Raw genomic sequence first — 5,922 nt, forward strand, 5'->3', positions numbered from 1 at the left:
GAAGAAACAGGGCATATTACTGACTAACAAATACAGGCTTTGGAACAATAAAATCTGAGTTCTTGGCTCTGCCACTTAGGAGTTTACTTTGGGGGAATTATTTGATCTATCAAAGCCTCATTTTATTCACCTCTAAAAAGGTAGTCATAGTCTGGGTCCTGAAATTAAATAAAAAATAATTCTCCAGTGAACCCTGCCTAGAGAAGCTGCTAACAATCCATTAGTGGCATAAGGTAAAACCAACAACAAAAATGGCAAAATCTGTGTTGAATTTCTTTTTTTAAATTTTTATCTATTATTATTATTTATGCCTACAGCACCTGGTCTTCCTAGGTGGTCTCCCATCCAAGTACTAATCAGACCCAACACTGCTCAGCTTCCAAGATCAGATATTGGGTTTGTTCAGGGTGGCATGGCCATAGATCATCGACCGTGGCTCCACTGGGGCGTGGACCCAGGACCTTCTGTGTGTAAAGCAAACATGCTAACCACTACACTATGGAACCATGTCCAGTGTGTCGAATATCTTAAGCTCAGGTGTTCATACTACACACACTAGGCCTTCAGCAAAAGATATGTTTTAAGGCAACCTGACTTTTAAGTCCTTCCACAGCTCTGAATTTTCTATGCATTTATGTCCCTGTTCTATGGCTTTGAGGATAAATGACTGGAGGATAAATGACTAATACCAGGAAGAGAAATTTAATCTTTCCTGGCTCCCTCTTCTCCATTGCAATACCTCTCTACTGACCACAGGGTCAAGAACCAGACATGTTGGCTAAATAGATTACCACTGCAAGGCCCTCTGATATTATAAAAGACAATCTTAGAATGTCCTGTTTTATAAATAAAGCTGATAATCCATTGTAATTAAAGTAAACAATCCATTGGATTTTATATTTTGCAATTAAAGCAAGCACTATAACTTCATAATTCTAAAGAGCCAGGAAGCCACTATTTCTTTCCCCGTAACAGAAAAAAATGTTTTACATACCATCATAGTACACCATTTGGAAAAGGACATCGAAGCTTCCCAATTTTCTTTTACTTGTTTCTCATCTAGTATTGAGTATGCCAGTGCATTCCTAAAGAGCATCATCATTATTGACAGATTTCTCTGAAAAGTGCTTCTGAAGCCGTATTGCATGCTAACTAGGAGCACCAGTTACAGGAAATGGTTTAACATCTACCCTATACATTACATTTTTTAAAAAGCATATGTACTAATGCAAAAATGCACAGCATATTTAATTCCCCTTTTAAAGAAGTCATCCCTTTCAGATAAATGGATCCTTTCTCTGCGTAGTCATAGTAGGATGTCATCCTTCTGTGCAGAATTTCCATGTCATTGTTTTCATCTTATCAAATCCTCAGTGAAGTGCTCACAATCAACTATGGACCAGTGGTTGAAAGTTAAAATTGATGTAACTCCTGAATGCATATGTTCTTGTCAATTACATGGAGATCAATTCTAAATGCATATTTTTGGCCTTGATTTCCATAAGTGTTCTATACACTTTGATGACCATATTTCAAAGTTTTAACTGTGACGGATGTTGATGAATAAAATGATAGCTCCCACATGAACAAAAGAGTGATGATGATATGTAATGCACGACCTGATGAATGTTTATGATCTTATCAGAGGACTAGTAGAAAGGCTGAGACTTGTGGAAATAAGACTATCAGGCACAAGAGACTGGTTCAAAAGTCTCATACAGTCATAAATGAAGAAAAAAATCACCTTTCCTGATAAGTAACATCTTTGACAATATAACAAAATCACATTTTCAAAATTGTGCATAATTTTGACTTATTTTGAAAGATGCAGTCCAAGTCACTAAGATTTTGAAGCCTATGCAAAATCTAAATCTACACCTTCCCACCTATTTTCCAAATAATTCCAAATGAGTTATTTAGTACCTAAGGCCACAATTTTGTCTCTAACGAGAGAGAGAGAGAGAAAGAGAGAGAGACAGAGACAGAGACAGAGACAGAGACAGGGACAGACTAATAGGATGTGTATGTATATAGACATAGATAAAGATATAGGTATAGGTATAGATCTAAGTGTATCCTGTTAGTTCTGTTTCTTTGGAGATGCCAGGCTAAAACAAATGGTTTCCAAGCTCTTTACCCGCTAAAACAGAAATGAAATTAAACCTTTACCTGGTCGCATGGCTATAGTACTAAACACCTGGTCTAATATGTCCATCAGTATTCTTCCATATAAAATACAATTGAAACCTCTTAATAAACATTGGTTCTCATCACAATCAAGTCTCACATCGTCTTTGCAAACTTACTTTCCACTAACCTCCATGTTATCAGTGGTGTCCTGCTCTGTCTTCTAATCTCCAAATATTCTCTTAGGAGCCTTAGGACTTATTTTTAAACTTGATATGTATAGAGAGTAGGCAAATGGGTGGGGATCAACTTTAAACAGAGAAGCTCTGCATTAGTGTGCCTTAATTTTTACCTGTAATTTAAAGGCTTATGTAAAGAAAGAATGCCATCTTTCATTTGGACACTACTGAGAACGTATCCAAACTGAACTGAAGTTCACAAAATAGACTCATTTTCATGACTTTCTTTATTTTTTTACAGATACATTTTTCTGTTCTTTCTGAAAATTTAACCTAATTTAGTCCAATTTTGTGGTCTAAAGTATTTGTTGAGTAAATTATATCTCACAGCCCCTGGGGTTAAAGTGAATTAGGCCATTCTAATTTATATGGATTTTACATTAACAAAAGAGGGTTTTTTTCTGACTACACTGATTATATGAATCAAGGAAGTGGGCTTCTTTTAGTGTCAAACTGCATATGAAAAACACGAAAAGAAATAAATTATAGCTGCTGATCGTAATATAGTAAATGTACTTCTCATGCACCAACTTCCTCTAGCCTTCTTGATGCAGGTCATAAGACTAGCAGAGCTTCCCTTCAGATAATAATTATAACATGTGAGAGTTGGGTGAGTAATGCCAAGCTTAGATGATGTTTGTATAATGCGACATTTTCTTTATTTTTAAAATTATTTTAAACATAAGACTACTAAAATATGCTATATTAAACCTTGATTTAGCTGAACTCTAATGTGAAATACTTGGCTATTTCCAAAATTTTCATGCCATTATGAACATTCACTTCTTTTTTTTTTAATTAATTTTTATTATGGTGGCATTGGTTAACAAAATCCAGTAAGTTTCAAGTGTACAATTTAGCAGCAAGGCATATATATATATATTGCATTGTGCGTTCACCACGCATGGTTAGATTTCTTTCTGTCGCCACATATTTGAGCCCTTTTACCCCATCTACCTCCTTTTTTCCCCTTACTCCCTCACCTCTGGTAACCACTAGTCTATTGTCCATGTCCATGAGTCTCTGTTTATTTGTCCTGTTCATTTGTTGCTTTTAAATTTATATTCCACATATAAGTGATATCATGTGATTTTCACTGTTTTCTGTCTGACTTATTTCACTTAGCATGATTATCTTGAGGTCCATCCATGTTGTCACAAATGGCAGTATTTCATCTCTTCTTATGGCTGAGTAATATTCCATTGTATATATGTACCACAGCTTCTTTATCCAATCACCTATTGTAGGACACTTCAGTCGCTTCCTGTCCTGGCCACTGTGAATAATGCTGCTATTAGTATTGGTGTTCAAATATCTTTTTGGATATTCACTTCTTCACTCTTGTTAGTATCAAAGTATTTGCTGAAACTTTTCTTAAAGAAAATAAGTCTCGTGAGCACCTTGCAGGGCCATTCGATAGGGCATTTTTTTAAAAAAAAATAATTTTCGTGCATTGTGGAAGTAACTAGATATCAATACTAATCTGTATAGCAATGTATATGCTATTTTTCAAAGGAGGGCCGAAGATGTGAGAGGTTGGTTTCTCAAGGCCAAAATACATAAAGGATCAGATCGTATACTTATTTTATTAAAAATTCAGGTACATAGTTGCATTCGTACAATAAAAATGTCCATAGGTTAAAATATTTAGATAATATACAATTGAAATCAATTATAAAGCCCTTTCTTGTAAGCTGGTATAGATTTGGGGATGGACAAAGATGAGAGCTCTGATGCAAGAGTCCTGACATTTGGAACTGTGAAAGAGGATGCCTTTTTCTTTCTTTTTTTGATTTTCGGTTAGTTGCTCCATGTCAGAAAAAACAACATACAGATTTATTTACTTTTTTTAATGGATAAAAAATAATAAACAGAAATATTGATAACATTGCCTTCATCATCTAGCTGAAGAACAAGTTAAGGAAGCCAAAATTTCTTGAAACATATGTAATATTTTAATGTTTATTGAATATTAATTATATATAAGTTGCTTTGCAGTGAATTTTCCAATGATATTTGTTTGTGCTTTATCTGCACAGTAACTCTTCAAGATAGAAATATTCTTAAAAGAGACAATTTTTAGAGCAGTAGCATAATAGATATTCTCCAAGGTGGTGTAATGGGTCTTCTTTGAATCATGACTCCTTGCAAATTCCTTGCTTAATTTTATTTATGAAGACATTAGCAGGTATACAGCAATATGTCATTTTAGAAATGAGTAAATAAAGGCTCAGAAAAGTTAAAACATGTTATTCATTCCCAATTTCATTTAAAAACATTATTAATAAATTTTTTGCCTGGTAGCACAAAGCTTTCTTTGTCTAACAAAGACAAAAAGTAAGTTTCCAGATGTTTTGAGGGATATAGGTACTGATAAAGTATTCTCACAATGAATGAAAAATGAAAATTTGATAAACTGATTTTGGAGGAAAGGAATGATATTCTATGAGAGTATATAACAGTGTAACTTGACCAAGCTTCCCAGGCCAAAGGAAGGCTTTTCTCCAAAAATATTATTATTAAAATAAAGTGCAAAAAATGTAAAATTCTAGGATAGGGGTCAGGAAAATTTAGATGGGTTCAAGCCGTGCCAAAAGTTTACTATGTCACAAGACAATCATGATTAAAAAAAATAAAATAAATAAATTGAAACAAACAAACAAGCAAAAAAACTTAGCAGACCTCTACAGCCCACTTCAGTTCTAATAGAGATTGCACTTATTTTTAGATAAAGGGAAATTCTAAAAAGTGAAAAGGTTAACGGTTAAGTTTCTTTTCTCATCGTGTGATAGAAAAGATAGCCTCCCACTTTCCCTACTTTAGTTAAGACTTCTGGGCAGAGACAAATCCCTTCGATTTCACAATGCACTTTTTTTCATTTTTACTTTTTTTTTTTTTTTTTTTTTTTTTTGCTACTGAGATTTTTATAGCCCTTCTCATTCTTGGTAAGTAAATATCTGGCACTCTATTCCCAAGTCTGGAATAAAGGAGATGCATGTTGACATTTTGATGCTGGTCAATAGTTTTACAAAAGAAGTCAAACTATCTCCTCAAAACACCCCATGCCCTGAGCATCCCTTAGATGAAAATGCCAACTGAATTGTTTCTTTCTTTCTAAGCAAAACTACTCAAAAGGTACAGGGCATCAGAATGAACTATCTGGGGCTAGCTGTAAAAGGATTGCAGGAAATATAGGAGGTCAAAAAGAATAAAAGTAGGGTATTCACCATTGCTGTAACCGTCAACATGCCCCTCTGAGCTAACCTTTCCTGAGGTTCTGACCTCACTCTGCCTGGAGAAAGTTTCTGTGCAAATGAAAAATACCTTTGATCCTGGTGCAGCAATAGAGATATGTCTGTGTCTAAGATCCAGGAGGTTGAGAAATAAGGAATCATAAATCCCATGGGTGCTTATGCCTGCTAACGGAGAAAAATATAGGGGACCGTGAGTGTTGCAACTGTTTCCATCTGTTCTGTATGTGCAACTGATGTAAGAAATTAGCAACTGCCAGAAGTCACTCGGTTTGCAATTACAGCGTTTAATGATATTAGTATAA

At 34.7% G+C, this 5,922-nt stretch overlaps 1 pseudogene; it reads right to left on the bottom strand.

Annotated features, from left to right (window-relative positions):
* Window positions 1-308: 308 nt before the first annotated feature.
* LOC118611900 lies at window positions 309-424 on the bottom strand (annotated as a pseudogene).
* Window positions 425-5,922: the final 5,498 nt, after the last annotated feature.

Source organism: Rousettus aegyptiacus, unplaced genomic scaffold (genome assembly GCF_014176215.1).
Source record: "Rousettus aegyptiacus isolate mRouAeg1 unplaced genomic scaffold, mRouAeg1.p scaffold_m13_p_14, whole genome shotgun sequence".
Taxonomy (NCBI): Eukaryota; Metazoa; Chordata; class Mammalia; order Chiroptera; family Pteropodidae; genus Rousettus; species Rousettus aegyptiacus.